Source organism: Lasioglossum baleicum, chromosome 16 (genome assembly GCF_051020765.1).
Source record: "Lasioglossum baleicum chromosome 16, iyLasBale1, whole genome shotgun sequence".
Taxonomy (NCBI): Eukaryota; Metazoa; Arthropoda; class Insecta; order Hymenoptera; family Halictidae; genus Lasioglossum; species Lasioglossum baleicum.
Genome location: NC_134944.1, coordinates 4,825,850 through 4,849,170, shown reverse-complemented (window position 1 = coordinate 4,849,170; position 23,321 = coordinate 4,825,850). Strand labels below are relative to the sequence as shown.

Here is a 23,321-nt window from a genome sequence, read left to right as displayed (position 1 = left end):
CCAGTTATGGAGAGAACGTACGTGTAAATTGATCTTAGGTGCGGTTTAAGATAACGCATAGACCGGCTTGATCGAAATCCCCCATGGAACGTCTTCATTCCTTATGGTGTTGCCTAGAGGAACGGTAGCTATCTTAAGCCTCGGCGATTTTCTTCGAAAAGGTGTGAAATACTCCTTCAATTTTTGCGACATTGGACGTGCAGAATTAATTCCTATAATTTGTATAGTTACAGCATTATTGTCAAACTGCAAAATTCCATGGAAAATTAAAATTCTCCTCATTTTTTACAACAGTGCACATTAGACATTCTCGTTTTACGAATGATATACTGCAGACTCGGTAAGTGACAACGAAGCATAAGAAATGCCAGTAAGAAAGATGAATAGAAACTGCAGCCAACCTCTGACCCTGAACGAAAATAGAATGGCAATAGATGAAAGAGAAAGAAAGCGAATCTTGCACGTGCATTAATTGCATTCCTAGGGGTCCATGGGTTTCCGGTAACTCCTACGCGTGTAGACGAGTCAGCGAGTGCGTCGGATCAGTGGATTTCTTTTCTGCTCGTCTCGTCCCACCGCGGGACACTTCGTAAATCAGCCTAACCGACGAATGCACGAAGGATTACACGCGTACTCGTGTAATCCTTCAAACCTTCTGCAGACCTCTGTTAGGCTCGCGACCTTTCGCACGAGTTGAGAAACACCTACTCGATACCGAGACATTTTGCGAAAGAAAGTGCAGATTCTCCTCTTTCGAGCAATTTTTGATCCATTTTACAGCAACTTGACTGGCGCTGATTTTTCGGATTAGTACTTGGACCTGTCCATCCATTTTTAGGAACTGTTTTTGGACTCTGGTTAACTCAAGTCACCGGATTAGGGGAATTGACATTCAGAATCAGTCACGTGTCACTGTGGCGGAAGCGTGGGGGAATATTGCAGTGGAAGGGGAAGGTAGAGTGGGGAATAGCGTTTCGGATTAGTGTTTGAAATCGCACGTCAGCGATTTCCGACTCGGTGGACAGGTTCGATCTTCGATATCCGTCGTCGAGATATCGTCTCGCGGATACCGTATGCTCGAGGCAACGGCTCGGTATTTTCCTCTCCGATCTCTCTTCCTCGTTCTTTCCTGTCCGCGGAATTAGAAACAGCTTAGAGAGGATTTATGACGACCACTTTCACCGTAGTAGCCGGAGTTGCTCATTTTGTTCCCCGGATATCAACTCGTCCCTTCTACCATATGGAAAACCATTATCGTTGACAAACGCCACCGTTCGTCGTCGGGAGAACGAGCAGCATAGCACGCGACTGCGTGACCGCCGAGTTTTTCACGGGCACGAGTCGCTCTGTTCCGATTAAATCCGCCTCGATTTGCATACGATTATCGGTGGGCGTTCCTCGGATCCGATACGCCGAGATCTTTATCGGTCTTCAAGGAAGATTACACGGGAATTAATCGGCGACAATTTTAGTTAGACACGCGGCGAGGTGGCCGCGACCTTATACGGTCGTTGGGTTTTCTGTGTCTTTGATTGCTTGAATTAATTATCTTTGTTATCGCTGTGTTAGACGCGTTGCGTAATAATCGGCGAACTTGTTCCATGGTGCATAATGAGCTGCTTGTGGTCTCCGGTTGAGTCATTTTTCTGTGTTTGTAGTTTATGGCATTGTGCGGCGCGACGGAATTTATTCAGTGACAGCGGAATTTTCAAAATAAAATTGTTTTGGTAACTTCTGTGATAGGGGAATAATTGATCGACACTGTCACATTCTTTCGATCTTTCTACAAATTGCACTCATTTTTATTTTACTTGGATGACCAAATCGATTTCGAAAGCAAGTTCAGCGCGCGTGGATTACTCTCTGGGGGAAGTAGAAACGGTCAGCCATGATCAGACACGCGGCTCAATTAAGGAGACGTTGCGCTGAAAAATCTTATACAGACTTCGCGATTAATTCTTCCACGTAAAAGTGCATTCGTGAGAATCTCCGGACACTGAATTCATTATAATTTGGTGGAAAATTGAATCGAATAACCTGGGTCGTTTCGAAACTCGTAATAAGTAGGCAGCAAACTATGAAAATAAAAATTGCCTGCATTCATTACATACAGAAGTATCTCTTAATCATTTTAATAAGTCTAAAATAATGAAACAGCATTTGTAGATCCTTGAAATATTTTCACTATTTTAATTTCTGTGTACCGATTTTTATTTTTTTATTTTCTGTACACTATGAATTAGTGCAACAATTGTGATCGGACATTTTCTGCCAAGAGTGGTGGTAACAATGTACAGGAAACATAAGTTAAGCATTATATTTTAAACTAAATTGATTCAATACAATTTTTAGGGCATTGTCAAAAATGAACCGTAAGATAGTGCTTGTTATTTCAAGATTCTATGGAATTCATTTAATGTTAATATCCGTTTCCTTCAAACATCTCCAAACAAGAAAGATATGACTTAGAACATTTCCTTAATTATGGGCACAAATGGCCGGCGCTAGAAAGAACATAGATGCTTATCGACGAGCGATCTCTACGGAGTGTTCTCCAGAGTTCTTTCCAGAGATATCGCTTTGAGCGTGATCTAGCCGCCGCGCCGTGGGAGCTCCGCGGCTTATCAGGAGGATCGTTGATAGTCCGTCGGATATTGACTAGTTCTCGCGGCCGTCTCAATTTGTTCCGGCGATGACAGTGCGCGCGCGCGTAATTTCAGTCGTTCCCCGATAAGCTCGCATAAATCAAGTCCCCGGACCAGGGCCCCGGTGAGCAACCTGCTCCGAACCAGTTACGCCGATTCGGATCGCCCCGGGCGACTTGCGGGCTCTCGCGATAACTGCTAAGTGGACATTGTCAATGAGATCGTTCTGCCTCCTTCTCCCCGCGCCGCGGACAACAAGTTATATCATATTGGCACAGTGAAATTGTTGGAAGCGTTCGAGCGTGCACGAGCTTTCCTCGCGCGGAAACCCGGGGCTGGCTCGCGAAGCGCGCGCAATTCGAACCCTCGTCCGGTTTCGTTCGAGCGTGTACCAACCCGTAAATCAACGTCCCGCTCCGAGTATCGGCTCGCAATCGTGTTAATCGATACGCGAGCTTCGAGCTGGCCAGATTCTCGCCAGCCGCGCCGCGCCGCGCCGGTGCCATTTGCATACGCTCCGACACGCAGCCGATCGGTGACAATTAACGCCCCGCGACAATGACGTTCGTTCCGACCAACTCTTTTCCGGCCCGGTGAAACTCGAACTCCGGGTGTCTCGTTCCAGGCGAGTTCTGTTCCTTGAAACGTTTCCTGGATGATCTAGCAGCTATAGATCGTTGGAATCCTGAGATTCTTCTTGTTAAGATTCTTGTTGTGCTGCAACCACGGATTGTCACTTGGGGACTTAGCTCTGGCATCGGGAATCTTTGGGCCAAGAAGCCACGCCCCTTGGGACACCTTACATAGAGAAGTAACGAAATCATACCTCTTAAGATGCTTTGAATCACGGGAGCAATGAAGCCACGCCCTTTAGGGAACTCTACGTGGCAGGAGCAATGAAGCCACGCCCTTTAGGGAACTCTACGTGGCAGGAGCAATGAGACCACGCCCCTTGGGACACTTTGAATGAAGAAGTAATGAAATCATACCTCTTAAGATGCTTTGAATCAAGGAAGCAATGAAGCCACGCCCTTTAGGGAACTCTACGTGGCAGGAGCAATGAGACCACGCCCCTTGGGACACATTGAATGGAGAAGTAATGAAATCATACCTCTTAAGATGCTTTGAATCAAGGAAGCAATGAAGCCACGCCCTTTAGGGAACTCTAAGTGTAAGCAGCAACGAAACCACGCCCCTCGAGGTACTTTATCCAAAGACGGCAAGAAAATCATGCCACACGAAGGTTCTCTATGCAACAGTCTTGTTGTTAAACTATTATTCGGCACTTCCGAATGTTCAGGAGGGAAGATTTCGATTTTCAAGAATCCGCTGACGATCCACGGACAGGGACCCATGTATCGCGTAGTCAGCATCCCGGATATTGATTAAGGATTCCTGCGAGCGGCGTCGTAGGACGGATAAGATCGACTCGAGACTGTAATTCCGCGGCATGGATTAATTAACGTTTTACAGCCAACCGGTTGGTAGTATCCACGCGTTGCAAAAGATTCTTCGGAGTTTTAATCGCGGGGAATCGGTCGATCAGGGAATAGCTGTACCAGGTAGTATCTCCGTTCGAACGTTGCTTTCAGGGTATTAACAGAGGCTTAATTAAGATCTGTCATAGCCATTCGCTGAGTTTGTTACGCGGAATAGAACACCTTATCGACTGTAGCACCGTTCCAATCATTTTTAGCACCACCTTGACCGACGAGAGTAACGAAAGTGCGTCACAATAACCGATAAAAACGAAATTGCATTCCGTGGTGCTGCAACTGCACAAAGAGGTGTGTGCTGTACCATATTTAACTCCTTCGAGCTTGGTAACAGCTTGGAAGGCAACGGACGATCGGGAAAGGAACATCCGTAGCCGGAACGGTTATCCAGAAATGAATTAAGGTCGCCACTTAGGGCCTTTTAGGCACTGTTTCAAAAGCTACTGTTCAAAGGTAATTTGTAAAGCGGCTCGGGGCGAGCGGGTCTCGCTGCATTTCCATGCCCATCGCATGCCTCATTTATCCGCATCGCGATCGCATCAGTATCGTGTACACGCGCGTTTAACACGGCAAGAAGTTAAGCGGACGAACGTTTCACCGTTTTTGCGCGATCACAGGCCCTGGAATGCAGGCCCAACGGCCATGTCGCGCCGCCGCTTACCGACGTATATATTCGCGCGCCCTAACAGCGGAGAAATTAGCTTAGCACCGTACGATTCACTCAGCAATTCCTCAATTTTTCCCAATTCATTGAACAGGACTTTCGTCGGGCCCATTTTCTGGTGGCCCCAATGGCGAAAGCCCTAGGTCCTCGTAGGTTGCTTCTTCCAAGGCTGCACTGATCCTAGAGAGGTTTACGGGCACTTCAGATTCAGGCTCTTCAAGTTTGGACCATCTAGGGCTAGGGCTCCAGTGGGAAACAAGTCCTTCGACAAAAAAATCCTTCAACGAAAGCCCTACTTGCCCCTGCTGGGTCTGGAATCGTTTCCCTCATCTTCACACCAGTTCTGAAAACACTTAGCGTCTTTCAGGTAGCAATCCGAATATCTGGAGCTCACAAAGATGTCAAAAGCCCCAGGTGCTTAATGGCTAGCTGTCCAATCCTCGACGATATTAATCGTCTCCGAGATCAATGCAGTCCCCGTGCTGCTTTAAAAGTCAATGGGACTTCGAGAGAACCAGTTCGAAGTTTATGTGATGAGCCGAAGGAAACCTTGAAGAGAGAAGCTACAACATTCGACCAGCTATATCATTCTGATGGAAATTTTTCGAAGATTCGAATATCCCCGAAACGATGCAGAAGAGTATATGTATATCCAAGGGGATCAACGACCACGGACGCTATTTCCCTGGACGAAGAAATATTCCAGGCACGACGAGAGTCCAATAAAAGCGCGGGGGCGACATGATCCAGCAAAAAGATCGACTCGAGGCAGGAGGTGTCCTGTAACATTGCGATCCTCAGAGGCCATCGAGCCACGCTCGATTCGATAACCCGGCGGATTAAGGAATCCCGATTTGAAAGTCAATCGGTCGTGGGACCAGTTTTTACGCGGAGCTTGCCGCGCCGGAGAAAGGACGAAAACGATGAACAGGGAGGAGAGGATCGTTGAAAGAGAGGGTCGTAAAGAGTCCGTGTCCCGATCGATCTCTCCTCTGTCCCCGGCAATTTGTCAACGACGCGAGGACATGAGGACACTACTCGACGAGTTTACGGATCCCGGGAAGACTAAATCCGGTGGGTTTAGGCTTGTCCGAGCGGGGGCTTAGCTTGTCAAAACGCAAGCGAGGCGAGCGAGGCAGATTCGAAGCGGAGAGGAGAAACAAAACGCCGGGATTACATCGCCGACTAATTCCACGACTCGTTCCCGACATTTTTCCGGCTTTCTGCTTCGATCGACTCGTCCCCCCTGATCATGGAACGCTCTGAGAAACTGCGGACAATTGCAAGCATTGAACCTCACTGGCTTTGCTGCTGATAACGTGCAGACGTTATTGTGGAATTGGTTCTGAAATGCTAGGTTGATTCTAGAGGGGTTTGATGATACTTAAGGCTGTAAATCAATTTCTTGGACTATCTCGGGCTAGGACTCCCATGGGAAACAAGTCGGCGGAAGCCCTACGTGTATAAACGTTATTGTGGAATTGATTCTTCAATGCTAGGTTGATTCTAGAGGGGCTTGATGATACTTCAGGCTGGATATTAATTTCTTGGACTATCTAGGGCTAGAACTCCCATGGGAAACAAGTCGACGGAAGCCCTACGTGTATAAACGTTATTGTGGAATTGATTCTTCAATGCTACGTTGATTCTAGAGGGGCCTGATGATACTTAAGGCTGTAAATCAATTTCTTGGACTATCTAGGGCTAGGACTCCCATAGGAAACAAGTCGGCGAAAGCCCTACGTGTATAAACGTTATTGTGGAATTGATTCTTCAATGCTACGCTTATGCTACAGGGGTTTGCTGTTACTTCAGGTTGTATATCAATTTTTTGGACTATCTAGGGCTAGAGAAACTCACTATGCCAGGGGTGGTCTAGCTCCAGAAGACATCCTTTGTTCCCAAAGACAAAGGTATGACGTCTAGGTACCTAACTAGAGAGCAATGAAAGTTTTGGGAACCACTTTGGGGGCGTTCAAAGCGATACCGAGCGCTGATTGGACCACATATTTCACTGTCTAGACCGGTGATTGTCGAGTATTATGCGAGGACTCGAATAGGACCAGATGTAGGATCGGTCCCGGATCGTTCCTAATTAATGCCGGCGGCCGTAATTGCGGCAATTCGACTGATTGCGCGTTCCCCCGGTCGGAAAGATGTCCCGAGGGGGCGAGATCGTGGTGGACGTCGAGTGGGCGACGCGTCTTAAAACCGATTTTAAGATCAACGAACGGCAAAAGGCAAACAGTGGCGGGACACGAGGGAAGAGGATCGTGCAAGCCGGTGCATAAATCTTCCGGGTTGCGGCGATTAATTACGGCAGGAAGCGAACCCCTGTAATTAGATCCTCTTCGATGGCCCGCTACGGCCATCCACCGCGCGCGGACACTCTTCCACCGAGCAAAATCTCGATGAACACTGATATTTATACGTTCCTTCGTTACCCGAACGCGCGTCTCCGCAAGGTGAATCGACTCGGACGATCGGCTGAATCGGTTCTCAATTTTATTTATTCTTTGTTCAGCTCGAAAGCTGGCCTCGCGACGGATTTATCGTCGCATCGCGCGCGTTTCCGGCAACGTTTAACTCTGCCTCGGACCCTGGAATCACCTTCGTCCTCGGGCTCGCTTAATTACCCGTTCCCCGGGCTGATTAGGGTCGTTTTGGGCTCGGTGAACGATCATTTCAACGTATTAAGTTGTCCGAAACGTTTTCTTTTCAACTGATGTGCGCAATCCGAATTTAATGTTTTCAATACAATTCATACAATTCAAACACACATTAAAAAGTTAATTCATATAATTCAAACATTAAACTTTACATTTACTCATTTTTGAGTCAGACACTGGAGGATTTTAATCGAGTCCGAGGTACATGAATATCCTTCTCAGTTTCAATTAATTACAAGGAAACACAATTTCGCGCTCATGAATATTGAACTTGCACGATAAACGCGCACCTACGGTGAATACATCATTTCTTATCGCGCTGGGTGATTAGTAATAACGGAGTCCGATGACTGAGTCAATCAAGTGGCGAGGGACTAATGAGCCTGCAGTGAAGACAGGTTGTTCAATTTATCCGGGGAATGTTATTCCCAATTCTCTCCCTACTCCTGAGATTATGGTGGGCATATCCTCGCGGTCACGTGAGGCAAAGCGCGGAGAGTGGGGGAAGCACAAGTTGCCTGGGACTGATCTACAACTAGATGGGAGAAAGTGCTACAAAATGGCGGTGAATCGGAATCGTGTGTGCTTATGAGTAAAATCTCAATATCAGTAAAAAAGCCAACCATATTTATTTGCAGACATTAAGATCCAATCTCAAGGCAGAGAAATCTTGGAAAATTCGAACAGCGATGTTAATCGCAATATTCGATGGTGAATCGTAGGCGGAAACCGCTTCGGGCAAGCGGTTAATGCATCGATTAGCAGCCGGTCTACGTATCGGAACGTATCTCGCGGCCAATTATCGAACGTTTCGGTAAACATATGTCGCTGTCACACGGCGTGATTCGGTCCCGCGCGAAACTAAGTGCTCTCGCGGATAATAGACACAAGACGCGCGGCGGCGCGGTTTTATCGGCGCGCGTGAAACTCGTCGCGCGGGAAAGTAACAGCCGCGTTCGTTCGCGCGTAAACGGATTTATCGCGGTTCGTTCTCCCCGGGGTCGCCGTTCTCCTATAGCGAGCATACAAGCATACTATACCCGAGGCCCCGTCGATAAATTTCCGGGTTAATCGCGAGAGTGGATCCCAGATATCGGGGCAACGGCGTCCGATCGAAATTTATCGGTCTATTTGGACGCTGCCGGAACGTTGCTGCCGGCTACCAATTCGGTGGGAATTAATAACGCGGCCTCCGTGTAAGTATACGGTGCTCGGCCACTGGCAATCCGTCCACAGTGATGAATCGACCATAATAGAGCCACCACGAGATTAACACCTGTGGAAATTCGGAAATGGTCGCATTCGATGTTATCTTTCATTGGGAAAATTTGGATAGACTCTTGGAACGTTAGTTAATGTGTGCACAAAGTCTGGAATTGCAATTTTCAGTCACTTAGTTTTAAAAAATTCCCAAATAGGCCTTGTAATTAGAGGCCTTGTAATTTGAGTACACTCTTGAATTATTGCTTGATATATGTAAAAAATTTAGAAGTATTTTGCTGAATACCGATGTTGGTCCACGAGATCGTTCTCGGTGAAATCGTCCGAGGTCCTGGCCCGCGGATAAGCAAAAGGGAAGCGACTTGGAGGAGCGCATCTTTATGCAGTCCACGCGCGGGACAATGAGGACATTGTCGCTGCGCGGGACGCACAAAGCTGACCGGAAACTCATTGTTCTTGTGGTGGACGCCGAGGGAGCGATCGCCCTCTTCGGCCGGATTCCATCGTCGCTAATATTAACGCGTTGTTACCAGCCGGTTCGAGGCTCGACTGCGCAAGCTCCGTGGATCCTCGGACTTTCCGGACGATTCCGCGGGGTCAATAAACACCTGTCTACAAATCGTCTAGAAGTTTTGTGTGTGAATACACAGAGGCTTGAACTGACACATGGACTACAAAATATGATTGGAGCTATAATCTCTAGAAAAACAAATTGAAATTTGCACCCCTTCGGCGAAACACTCGGAGCCAGCACAGATAGCAATTTTTCTAGAGCTTGAGAATCCCCAAAAAAAATTCGGAAGAATTGGAATCTACATATTAATCCTACAAAATATGATCGGAGCTATAATCTCTGGAAAAACAAATTGGAATTTGCACCCCTTCGGCGAAGCACTCGGAGCCAGCAGAGATAGCAATTTTTCTAGAGCTTGATAATCCCCCAAAAAAATTCGGAAGAATTAGAAACTATATATTAACCCTACAAAATATGATCGGAGCTATAATCTCTAGAAAAACAAATTGAAATTTGCACCCCTTCGGTGAAGCACTCGCAGCCAGCACAGATAGCAATTTTTCTAGAGCTTGATAATCCCCAAAAGAAATTCGGAAGCATTGGAATCTACATATTAACCCTAAATATATGATTGGAGAAATAATCTCTAGAAAAACAAATTGAAATTTGCACCCCTTCGGTGAAGCACTCGGAGCCAGCATAGATAGCAATTTTTCTAGAGCTTGATAATCCCCAAAAGAAATTCGGAAGAATTGGAATCTATATATTAACCCTACAAAATAAACTGGAGCCATAATCTCTAGAAAAATAATTAAAATTTGCACCGCCTCGGTTAATCAGCACAAAGGAAATAGGATTGTTCCTAGGGTTTGAAAATCCTCCAAAAAATTCGGATGCCTCCCAATCTATATGTTAATCCTCTCCCTAACCGCGGAATTCCTAGCTCGGACACCGGCAGAACAGGCCACGTTTCACTTTTACGCATTAGCGAGGAAGCAAGTCGGGAAATGACGTGTAATTAAGCACCGCCGCCTTCCAATCAGACTGCCACTCTCGCTGACAGTAAGATATCCGCTGGTTGACACAGCCGCGCTGCGCCGCACCGCATCACCGAGCACCGTATATATACGTGTATCTGCGAAATATCCGCGAAATACTTGGCGAGCCAAAGTTCTCTTCGAATTTCACGGATCGCTAACGGTGAATAACTGGCGCGCGAACGATCGGGACTATTAATCGCGATAGCCCGTGGTACATAGAGAGTTATGTCTCCGGACGAAACGTAGAAACGTGAATGGAAACGTTCTCGGTATCTATTCTTCCATCGGCATCGTTGCACAATCGTCCCGCGCGCCGCGAGTTTATTGCACGGTGCACCGACCAGGTCCGAAGGACCACGATTGGTCAATTCTACGAGAGAGCCAGACCACTCGTTAATCTCGCTGATCCTGTCGCGAATTGAAAAGGGTCCGCGATGTATCACGGCCGCGAAAAATCCGCTACCGACGAGCTTCGAGCCACGATCCAGGGAGATCTTGATCGGAGATCTTCGCTGTGGAGATCTACTAGGATGTGTACTCGGGATCGTTGGAACAATAGAGTTCTTCGGTGATTGATACACACAGTGGACACCAGTATATTCGAGTATGTTCCGATATGTATTACGAGAATGCACTAGAATGTACTACAATGTAGCTGAATGTACCAAAATATACAAGAATGTACTAGGAAATGTTAGAGAGAGAGAGAACGTAGCAGAATATACTAAAATTACTAACGTCTACTAGAATATACAAGAATGTAGTAGAAAATGTACTAGAACATACAAGAATGTAGTAGAAAATGTACTAGAATGTACCAGGTCATTCAGAAAGTTCATAGTCTGACACATAGATGATATTCGCAGCAGCAAATTGTTGAAAACATCCGTCCTTGATGTGAACAACCATACATTCTAGATCGATCTGTCAAATAGCTTGCTTCAGGAAGCTGGTTAAAGTAGACGTGTTTGCTTTTGTCAGTAAAATGGAAAACCTGAAAATTCGTGCAGTCGTTGAATATTTATATAAAAAAGGATTAAGCGAAAAGGAAATTTTTGATGATATGGTGAATGCGTTAGGGGACAGTGCTCCTTCGTTTTTCATCAAATGAAGAAGCCGTAGCCGTAGGATGAGTATCTTAGAGGTCTCGAGGAAAATCATTTCAGAAATGGTGTAAATGAATTAGAATATCGCTGGAAGAAATGTATTGAGCTTAAGGGAGAATATGCTGAAGAATAAATGTATTTTGACTCATTGTTAGGCTACGAACTTTCTGAATGACCTAGTACAAGAATGCAGAAAAATATTCCAGTATATTTTAGTATATTGTGTGTAGTACATTTTAGTATGTTCTAGCATGTAGTATATTCTAGTATATTCTGGTATACAGAGCTGCTGAATTCACGTCTCTGAACGTTTCTCGCATTAGAAAGATTCAGGAACCGGTTTCTTCGAAATGACTTCTCCGATGGTTGCACTAATCGACACTCGTCCCGCGTTTTATTGCAACCCAACGAAGTTCTTCTCACTCCAACACGACTTGCTGTCACGTTATCAATCTTTGTTCTAAAATCGACAATTAAACTTGACATCCTCTCAGATTGGTAATCAACTACCGTGTTCGGTGACGTGCCCCCGAGAGGCATCTACTGTCCAACATAATTTATAATGACATTATCCGATAATAGAGCCAATTTTCATGCTAGAATCGAGAAAAAAAGCAACCGGCTCGCTGTATTAGAGCTGTGAAACAAGAATGCCCGTGTAAGTAACGGCCTGGGGGCCGTTCGTGTTCACTTTCTGGACACTCGAAGGTTACTTAGGAACTCGGCTACGAGGTAGTTACCCCGTCCTAGTGTACTATTTTCCGACGTCGGATCTTTGCACTCGGCGTCCCACGGCGCGAGGATCTTTAACGTCGCCTCGAGCTGACTCACGGAATATCTTCGGCCCCTCGCGAATGCATTTGGAAACGTGGTGTCGGAGAAAAGCGGCTCTTTGGCCCTAGAATATTCTCGTGCTGAAGATCATTCGATTCCTTCGTCGTGCGAACACACGATGTATAAATAGGAAACACCGTGGCAGTGGCATCCTCGATTTTTTAAATGGAAACCCGTGTTCTTTTATCGCGAGCCGATAAGGGGACCTTGTCTCTCGATAATACCGCGATACAAGGTGCTCTCGAACACGTCTCGAACCAGAGGTCAACGAACCTTGGCACTGTTCGATCAAACGTTTCAGTCTGATTAAAAAAGGCAGCCTCAAAATTTATCACTGGTCAGTTCGAATTCAATCAGAAAAATGTAGCGAATATGTAACTAAAAACATTTTATTATTGAATTAATATGTTCTTTCACTGATTTTAAAAGTCGTTATCCTCCTCCAGGTTCAACCACATCACGAATTAAACGAGTACGTACGATCCAAATTGTGTCTTGTTTGCATCGTTTCAGTCAAATAAAAACTGAATAAAAATTCCATAAAAAACACCATTGAAAACAAAAACATTTTATCATTGAATTAATATATTGTTTCGCTGATTGTTAAAAGTCTCGTTATCCTTCTCCACGTTCGACCCAACAGCAAGAGATCGAGCAATAGCGTCAGCCAAACGGTATTACACGATATAAGCAACGTTTCGGTCCCACAATCTCGCTTGTGATCCAGCCAACTTTTTGGCGGTGGTTCGCACGTTTTGCGAGACATAGTGATTCCGTGGATGGAGGAAAGGTTCGTCTGGAGATAATCAGGCGTGTCGTCCCGAATACCTGGAGCGGAGACGCGCTAATGGACGTCAGGGATGCTGGCCGGGAGAAAAGTCGCGAGTGAAGAGTTCACGGCCACCGTACAGCGATGATAAATCATGCGCGCGAGAGCTGCACGCCTCTCTTTCTCTCCTCGCTCGGAGGCTCGCGCAACGCGCCGCTTAATGAGCAGGACAGGTGAACGCGGAGCTAAGTGGCATAAGTGAAAATGTATGAATGGCTCGAGGACGGGAAGACTGCCTCTAATGGCAGCTCTCGATAAGCTCGCATAAAGAAAATGGCATCCGCGAACAGCGCAGATGTAACTACGATTGCAGTTTCTTGGACCGGTCCAAAGCACGAGCGAGTACGAGAAGAGATTTCGAAGCAGATCCCACGACGAGATCAAGCATAATTGTCGCCCGCGGCTTCAAACGCGTTAAACGCCGACGAGACATCGAAAGTGACGCTTATCGAACGGTTCGTAGGTAGAATTTACAGTTGATGTTCTTCCTGGTGACGGCTTAAAGGCCCATTCGCATTAGGGACACGATTATGCGCCACTTGTGCTCGAGTAAAAATTGTTACATTGATTTAATGCTTGAATGGACTGTTGTGGACACTCCGAGTCAATTCTAATTTATGTTAATGGGTGTTTAACGTGTGGTAACAACGGCCAGTGGCAATTACAGTGGATTGCTTGTTACCAGAAGGAGCTGTTAGCTTTCGTGAGAGAGCGTGTGCGATTTTCTGACGGGATACAGCGCGTACTTTCACAATGGGCGGAGCTACCATAGTGGGCGTGACAAGAGTCGCTCCGCGGAGCAGTTACTCCAGCTTCGTTGAGATCGAGGGCGAAGAAATGAAGTTTTTTAGCGAGCTCTTACAGTAGGCGGAGCGAAGATTGGCCATTGAAGCAGCTGCCCTGGCTCCGTCAAAGTGAAGAGCGAAAGAGCCGATAACTTTTATGAGTGTACGCGAATTTTTACAAGACCTCTTGCGTGTTCTCACACTGAGAGGGCGTGGCAAGAATTGCCTTACGGAGCAGTTGCCCTGGCTCCATTAAAATGAAGCGCGAAAGAGCTAAGAACTTTTATGACAGTGTAAGTGATTTTCTGACGGGACCTCTTGCGTGCTCTTTACCCGAGAGGGCGTGGCAAGAATTGTCTTACGGAGCTGTCGCGCTGATTTCATCAAAATTGAATGCAGCAAAGTACTTTTGTGGTGGGCGTGTCCAATATTCTGCCAAAATCTCCGCATAGTCTGGGCGGAGCAATGAGTGGGCGTGTCAAGGATTCGGCTCCGTCAAAATCGAAATGGATGCAATAAAGCTCACTGCAATGCGCTATTTTTCGCGCAGGCGACAAGGTGTTTCTAATGCGAGAGCACTTGGATCTCTCGTCGAGCGTAACTGAGCGGCGGCGAAGGTGGACGAAGACGAAGACGAGAGACAAGAAAAACGTCCTCCGTCTACGAGGGGAGATTATGCGGGGGGGGGAGGGGCGAAAGGGGCGTCAACGCGTTTCTTCGCGTACGCACGTGTCCCGCGGCATCATTATCGCCCACGCGCGCTAACTGTACGCGCAATTGAATCTCCACTCCCGACGCGTTCGCCGAGCCTTATTCGACTGCAAAGCTCGCCCACAAGCTCTCTCCGCGTCCCTTCCTCGCGGCTAGTTCCGTCCCAAGGAGAAAGGACCTCCGAGGGGCTGCGCGGGTTGTAATTAAAACGCAATCAGCCTTGCGGACGCGCAACCAAGGTTCAGCGCGGACCAGAATCATCCTCTTTGATTATACCGTGCGGTCGAGGCTCGGTTAATCGTTTCGGAGTTGCTGGACGTGTCCTCGTGTGATCTAGCAGGAGGTCTTAGCGACAGGAATTTGTCGTGGGATTAGAGAGATCATCAATCAGGATTTGTGGACATGTCCTTTGCTACTCTCTTCATTTGTATGCCAGATTTCTGGGTTACGGATTTGTTGAGTAAGCCGGGAGCTAGGCTTTTGTTCGGCTTCGAGTTGAGGATTTAATCTGGCTAGCGAGGACAAAGAAATGTATAAATTTACAAGGACAGGTTTGAAAGGGAGCTAAGACACCAATGAAGCTATTGTAGGACCTGCAAAGACAGAGTGCAACCTAACAGAAGCTGATCAAAATTCATCTTGCCTTTCGTGTGCGCAATAAAATTGCATAGAACCTAAAAAGAATTATGAAGACCACAAGAGGCGTCGATTGCAAAACTGGTTGAGGCTTATGAACCCGTAACCAGTCTCTGAGATCATTAGAAAATGGGTACAGGTTTGTTCAGGAGCGTTCTCCTCTTTCCTGAAGTGCACTGAAGGAAAACAGATGGGGATCGGAAAATCGCGAACGAGGCCAAACCCGGACGCCGTTTTTCCGGCCCCGTGGCAAGGGATCGTGGGTGTGGAGGGAGCGCGTGGGTGCCTTGGCCATTATGTACCTGACATCGTGACGAGCTCGCGTGAGCCCCGGGGAATCGGTAGTTGCTTGGAAACGGCCGAAGAAGAGGCTCGGGCGTTCGGAATAAAAGCAAAGTGCCATTCCCAGGCAACGGCAGCGGTCGCAACCTTTTCCAGCCTCCGTGCAGAGTCCGCGTCGCGCGTTGCGCGCAGTTTGCTTTCGAAAACGCGTAATATTTCGTTGCGCAATCCTCTCCGTGCCAACGATCGAGGAGGAGGAAACTCGGGTGACAAGTTCGCAGGAAACACGATCTTGGTTTCTCTTTTTTCCTGATGATTAGACGCTTATGCAAATTAGACCTGGCCAATTTTTGCATTCACAGTCGGAAAATAAGAATTCTATGCCAGAGTTAGATATCCTGGATTATGTGTTTGTGTGATCTGCGGATCGGTGAAGCGCAAGATGATCCACAGCAGGCTGACGTTACAAGTAGCCCCATTAAATCCGGACATCTAACTCCGGCATAGAACAATTGAACGAATTCTCATTGTCTGACTGTGACTATCATCAGCAGGCTTTCTCGGTCATCAAGCTAGACGACCCTGAATCAAGTGGACCTCATCAAGAACCGCCCACGTGACCTTCACGGTGGATTGTCTACCGTGGACCCTAAATCATCTTCTAAGTTCCCCTAATTGGTCCACTATTCATCGTAGCTCTGCGATGTCGAAGATTCGACATTGTTTCTATAGAAAGGAAGGTCGAACGATTGATTCCGATAGAAGTCGTCTACAAATTGGCTCGCGGACGTACCTCAATTTCGCGGGCCATTGTGTCCATCGACAGCTCGTCCGCGATAACCCGTCCGCCATTGTCGTTGTTCGGCATAGTCACTCTGTCAAATTGCTTCGGTCCACCTCGCTGCCGATTCCCCGAGCAGAAGAAGATAACGCTCTCATCGTGGAGTCACGGTGAGGCCGCGTTTCTCCGCTCTTCGGGGTTACTCGAGGCGAGTTAACGAAGTTACGTCGATTACTTTCGCGCGAGATAATCTTAATTACATCGCGCCGGCTCCGTTGCGTCTCGTATCTCGGGACCGGAGGATTTATAGCCTGAATCTTCGAAGAAACTTCGCTGCTCTGCGAGTTCCTCGTTGGGAGAGACGGAAAATTTGAACGGGTATGAAATAGTATAATGGAATTAGGGAAGTTTCTAGATTGAGATTTTCCGTCACGCAGAACAGCGGATGCACGGCCGCGGTAGTCGATTTATAATCGTCGCCACAGCTCGCGCTTCCCTTTTCTCTTTTTTCCGCATGCTCGTCAACGATCCTCCGTGACCGTTGTGAATGATCGTTCCCCCCTCAGGGATGTGCTCGAGTGTGGGGATTGGAGATGAGGAAATGGAGGACGGAGCTCAGGAATGTGGAATGTGGGGTAGATCATTCTGCGAAGAGGATCAAGTACAAAGAGTTGGTTCCTTTTCCTGATCCACGGAAATGTAGACCTCCAGTGGGCGGTGACGTTCTCCCACTTCTTCGTTCCGTTAACATGGGCGGTGACATTCCCCCACTTCTTCAATTCTCTAAGATGGGCGGTGACATTCCCCCGCTTTTTCGTTCCGCTAAGGTGAGGGCTGACGTTCCCCCACTTCTTCATTTCTCTAAGATGGGCGGTGGCCTTCCCCCACTTCGTTGTTACGGTACAGTGGGCGGTGACGTTCCCCCACTATCTAACACGGTCGAGGTCGTACCGCCAGTAGTAGGGGGCGAACTGATTATAGCTCGCAACGAAGGACAAGTTGGACATTAAATCTTTTGAAGCTTGGGGGATCTAGAGGTCTTAATCCGGCACTGGACTTTCTGCAAGGTTAATGTTGACGAAGATCGATCGGTCCCGCGGAGAGGACGCTCGCCGAAGCGCCTTGGTCCACTTCGGCCGGTTAAAAAACCAAGCGCCGTAAGTACTCCTGTTAACCGGTCTCTGATTTATCGATCACGGGCAGATGGAGAGTCCGATGCATAATGTATCGGGGTGCACGGGGGTGGATCGCGGCGAATCAATTAAAGGGATCGTTTAGGTCGTCGCGCGTAGCATCGGTTCCGCTCTCGCGCCGCGCAAAAGTCTGATTCGCGGGGCTTGTTCCTCGCCGCGCTCGGATCAACAACGCTGCGATGCATAATGCAATGCATAGAGCCGCGAGTGAACCGGAACGACAATGCGCCCCGTCGCAGAGGAACACGCTCTCGGCGAACTCGCCACGTAAACCACGTCATAGCGTATCTAGATGTAGCATGCGTCGCGGGGACAACGTCACGGAGGCTCGCGGTTCCGGAATGGAATTTACGAGACAGTAGACAGGTGGTCGGACTCGGGACCGAGGCTCTGCTCAAATGAGACAAGCCCGATCATTGTGCAGCATCCCGGAGACTCGGAAATATGAAAAAGTTTACAGAATTGTAAAGCTCAATTATTTTTAGAATAGATATTGGCTTTATGGAAGCAGGAATTTTTTGGATGCAAGCGGACAGTCTTGAAGTACAAGTGGATTTTTTAAAGTTGAATTCTGCTTATTATTTATGCGCCAAAAATTATTCAATTTCCTCAAGATTTTAGAACAACTACTTCCTGATACTTGTCGTTACCTGAAGAATATTGACATATAACATGATTTAGAATGTTCAAGAAAAATATGTTTAACATTTTTAAAAAATCCTCGTCCACAGAAATCAATTTGTAATTAAGACTGCATGTTAAGGGTATTAGGGCAAATAGGGAAAATGCATCGCGAGGAGCATTTACGCTCGGCTGATGTGCATAAGAATGCAAGAGGAGTCCGAGACAGAAAGCAGGGGTCCCCGAGGCGAGAAAAAAGGCGAGGAAGGTGTGCTCAGAGGCGTGCACCGGGCAGACATTATTACACAGCGACAAGTGAATAATTTCACGGTGCGCCTAGCTATAAATTAATCGGTCTCGTCCGCTTGGCGCCGAGCGCAACAAAATTTGCAACCGTGAACACGAGAATAATCTCCTGTGCGGTTTCTACTCGATCCTCCCACGCGTCTAACCGACGTTGACCGAAACTAGTCCGGCGCCCTGAGCTCGCCTAAACGAGGACAATCGAGGCTTCTTTCGGCTCGGACATAATGAAACTAATCGCCGACAGATTGTATCGCGCCGGGAACGACCGGTGACGCAACAAAGAGCTGATTCAGCCGACTCGATACGCGCCGGCAGATAGGTAAGAAAAGGAGGTAATAGAAATTCATGAGGTCGCGTCCCAGAGGCAAATTAATATCACAGAGGGGATAAAAAGATAAATGAGATTTTTAATTGGACAGTGTCGACAGACACGGCGGAAAAAGATGGAGACCAGCTGGCTCCGGCGAGCAGAGAAAAAAGGGATCGCTAAACTCCGAACAAGAAGCTAAGAAACGCGGAGATTCGATCTCGTTGAAAAAGAGATGGGGAACATAAATGCCTGTTACGATTGCAAACATTGATTTCTCTTTGCAAAAAAATTTGTGAATATTTTCGAAACGTCAACGAAAGTGTACAAAAAAATCTGACACCGAAAAGTTATGTAGTGTCGCAGTAAAAATTGGTGAAAGTTGCCCTAAAGTCGACCAGTCCCTAAATCGCGAAGATTGGCTCTGATCGATAAAGTTTCTGACCGGAACCGACACTCGGCCCGCCGGTCAATTAGCTGGGTAACGAGATTCTAATTGAAGAGTCGTGATAGATACCACGGACAGGTGTCTAATTAGTGGGGCGACTGGAAATATCAACCGGTGCCGTGTACAGTCGAATCAAAAATCCCTTGGAGCCCATCCATCTTGTATTATCACTTCTATCAGGATCACACGACAAACTACAACGAGATAAATTGCAGAATGTATTTTATTAGCACGTGGGGAATGATTGAATGACTTCCAATGAAAAGAAAACAGCGAAGTTCCTTCTGGAGAAACATGTTCCCTATCGAAAAGATTAGAAATTCTCATCATTAACGAAACGGGAACCAGTTAAAAATTTATTTCTTCGTTTAAACATCTCGGTAATTGAATCTACACATTTTTGCCGCAACTCTAACATGTGACACATCTACCGGAAGTAGATAGTTCCCATATTTACGATCTTAAACTATAACGCAGGACACAATCCTATAAAATAAATTACAATTAGTGGTACAGCAACTTTCGCCTCGCGAGGAGCGAATCCGATTGTATGTACGAGCTAATACATAGCTGATTAGCTTTCCAAAATTTCTCCAACACATTATACGAAGTATAATCGTCAAGATTGTCATCTGTGGCGGAACGAAAGCATCACGAAGCGTTAAATCGAGTGAACCACGTCCTCTATCCACGGTGCTTGTCCCAGGGAGAGGAGTCGTGTCGTATGCAGAAGCTAGCCGGTTAATCCTGGACGAAGAAGCTTAAGGCTGCCGTACACGCGATGTTACGTGAGTGGTTGCCACGAATGTTCCACCTTCTGCGGTTTTGGCCCGCGGTTTCTCGCGTGGCCAAGCTCCTTCGGCATTGTTAACCTCCCTCCACGTGCCCGAGTCGTTATGATAGTCCGCTTTGCTCGTTACCGGTCCTGTAATTGCTAGACACGAGACGACCATAAGCTGCGGGATTCGCCGATTTATCTTCCGGACGCTCTAACTTCGCCGGGAACTAACTTGGTCGGCGATCCGTTTAATCCCCGATCCATTTCATTTTCACGAGACTATTGAAACGTGATCTGTGTTCTTGGTTTAACCCTTGCGTAGTCAACCGGGTACTTCTTTCAACAATTTGTTAATGTTCCTCAGAAATATTACAAAATTTCTCTGAATGTGTCCATTCTTGACTCGTTAATATATTAATTTATAGTCTCGTAATGAGAATTTGTGCAAACATGTTAGAAACAGAAAGGTTTTAAGGGTTAACCAGGTGTAGTTATGTATAGTTAGATTTGATCTCGGACCATTTTATATTTGTGAATCGAGAAATACGAAAAATGAATTTCTATGCAGAGTAAGGTTTTGGTTGCACCACTTCGTGGCTGACACAGAAAGATTTAGTCTCGCACAAAGACGCAGTCTAGTCACGAATCTTCGCAGGCGTTTTTCTAGCAAGCGCCGGGGCCTTCAAAGAGGACGCTCTCGCAATTAGAGACGCGGTGAATCTGCATACAATGAAGGAGGACAGAGGCAGAGGGCTTTAACCGAGAGACTCTTCGGGGCAGAAAGCCGCGAAAGCAATAACGCGAGACGATAAATTTTCGAGCGTTTTAAAGGGAGTCCCGTCGCCGTTCGTCATCGTTCTCCCCGGGCCTTCGATGCTTTCAAACGGAAAGGGCATGGCCGCTGGCAGCTTCGTTTTGGCCCGTATACATTATTCAGGATCGTGGGCGAGTCGTGCACCACTGTTAAACATTCCCCAAACGGAATGGACGTTGAACAATTCGGCTGTGAACCGATGAAACCGGTACCAAACAGTTTTCCAGAAAAGTAATAATTTGTCGTTCCCATTCACGCACACTATTAAATAAATAAATAAATATAGTAAATGATATTGGGTTGGCAAATAAGTTCGTTCGGTTTTTGTGATTTATTCCACTCTAAAAGACCGAACGAACTTATTTGCCAACCCAATATATTAAATAGGGTTGGGTCTATCTAAATTTCAAATTTTCACCAGCCAATCGAAGGAAAACAGTTACCCCCTCTCTGCCGGTACCAGACCAGTCACGTGGCATGACGCAACGCGTCACGTGACCGCGCGGAAACATATGGGAAGCTACAGTGGAGACAAGTCTCGATCTGGCGACTCTAGTTTGAATTACAGTTAGAATGACCGCGCGTGAAGTAACAAAATAAAACGTCAACGACCTTTACGATTGAAGAAGTACAATGAATTGAAGAGCAATTAAAAAAATAACGGGGCAGTCACCGTCGCGGCGATTCCAAGAGCCCGACGACGTACAAAAGAACAGCGTACGGTTATCAACAATTGATAGGGCCGTAAACAAAATTTCTCCGGCGCGGCTAAGTGGTAAGGCGAGCCGGAGAAAGCGAAAGCGCCAGGATGCGAATAAATGGATCCAGCCTGGCCGTGAGGGGTTCTATCGGTCGAAGGGGTCTTCAGCTTTACGAGCCTGGACAAAATTGAGGAGGAAGGGAACTGGTCTCGGACGCGTTTACACGACGACACCGAGCGGACGAGCAATCGGGGGACTAACCTCGGCTAACCTTCGCTCACGTGAACCTCCTATCCTTCGTTAAGCCTTGATTATTCCGAGAGTTAAGTTACCACGGGTGACTGCATTATACGCGAGTTGTTCCACGGGGTCTCTTCCTCTGCTAAGCAATGTTCATCCTGACACACCGGCGATCCTGCGTTCGCTATGATTCTACCTTCGGAACGATCATCCTGCGGAGAGGATGTTGAAGGATTCCCAGGTGGAAAGCGTTTTCCGCCGGAACAAGGCAGGTTGAAAGCAGCCTCGAGGAGTCTAGAGAGTGCCACAGGTTGATAGCTAGGACCTCAATGGGGTCGACAATGTGTGCTTGCTACGAGACTTGCGCAATCGGTGAGCTAACTCAGCTGGGGACCTGCTAATTCCTCGCTCATCGTCTTCTATCTACTTTGGCCTAACTCTGCAGGGGTTTTATCTGTTTCTCTATGACATGTAGGATATTAATGCAAAGTAAAAATTGTTGCAAGAATCAGGAGCCACTTGGGAATTTGTTGCTTGAACTGGAACTTCGTCGATGCCAACAAAAACGTAAATAAAAATTAATGGGGAGCACTACGTCGTCCTAGGAGATGGAGATGGTCAATGTGACTACTTCAGTACTGAGAGAGGGAGTAAGGTTTGCAGCAATTGTGCAGCTCATAAAAATTGAGTTTGCATAAAGATGAGCGGTCTATTGATGACGGTCGATCGACTACGCGGTAAATCATTGGAAATAATCGGAGGGACTCGGTGATTCCAGTTGTCCGATGATTCCCGGTGCTTGTCCGTTCGCGGGGACGCGTTCATTATGGTTTATTCATAAAACGTTCGACGGAGGACAACGTCGCTCGTCGCGCGGCAAATTTAGTCGCGAATAGAATATCTGCGAGAATGCGCGGCTGTCGATCCGCGACGTTTATTGCTCGCGAGGAAGGGGGGATGGGTCGAAGACTGTCTTAAGATTTAATTTATTTAGATTCTTTATAATTTTTATAATAGCCTGTGATGATGAAAGAAATTTATTATTCAATGAGTTCTAATGAAAATATTTTCTTCTTAATTTTAATAAAATTGAGGATTTGACTGATTTTGTGCACTTGTCATAAAAATGAACAGGTGTGATTTGTCACAGTAGGAGGACTGAAAGTATTAATAAGTTATTTTCAATATATTAAAATTTTTAAGGACAGATTTCTATGTAGCTCCAGCAGTTTGCAAACGACCAATGAGTTTATTCAGGGAATTCTTTTTGGGGTAGGTGCCGAGGAATTTTTCTTTTGATATTATCTTTCGATAGCACTGACAATGAGAGCCACTGGCAACAATCCGACGGTAAATTACAAGCCACGCGAATACCTACACGGAACATCGAATCCGCGCCGGTGGTCGGGCAAGATGTACGCGGAGAAATTACAAGAGACAATCGATCGGTTTTTCCCCGTGGTTTAATAACGAACCAACGAGCAAAATGAGGACTGGTTATTATTTTCATCGAAGCTTTTTGTTGCACGATAATTGGACGTCGAGGACAGAGGTTGCGTCGAAACCTGACCCGGAAACTAGATATTAAAGTTGCAGCGAGGGAATGATCATAAGAAATCGACAGAAAAGAGGACAGTTGCAGCTGTGGTTGTAAAAATTGCAACATTTCGACAGATATCGAAGTAGGACAATTACCTACT

General features: G+C 46.7%; 1 protein-coding gene across 1 annotated transcript in view; it reads left to right on the top strand.

Moving 5' to 3' along the window:
* Window positions 1-23,321, top strand: part of LOC143216774 (uncharacterized) — a 101,820-nt gene that overhangs the window by 68,350 nt on the left and 10,149 nt on the right. The gene's annotated exons all lie outside the window — the stretch shown is intronic.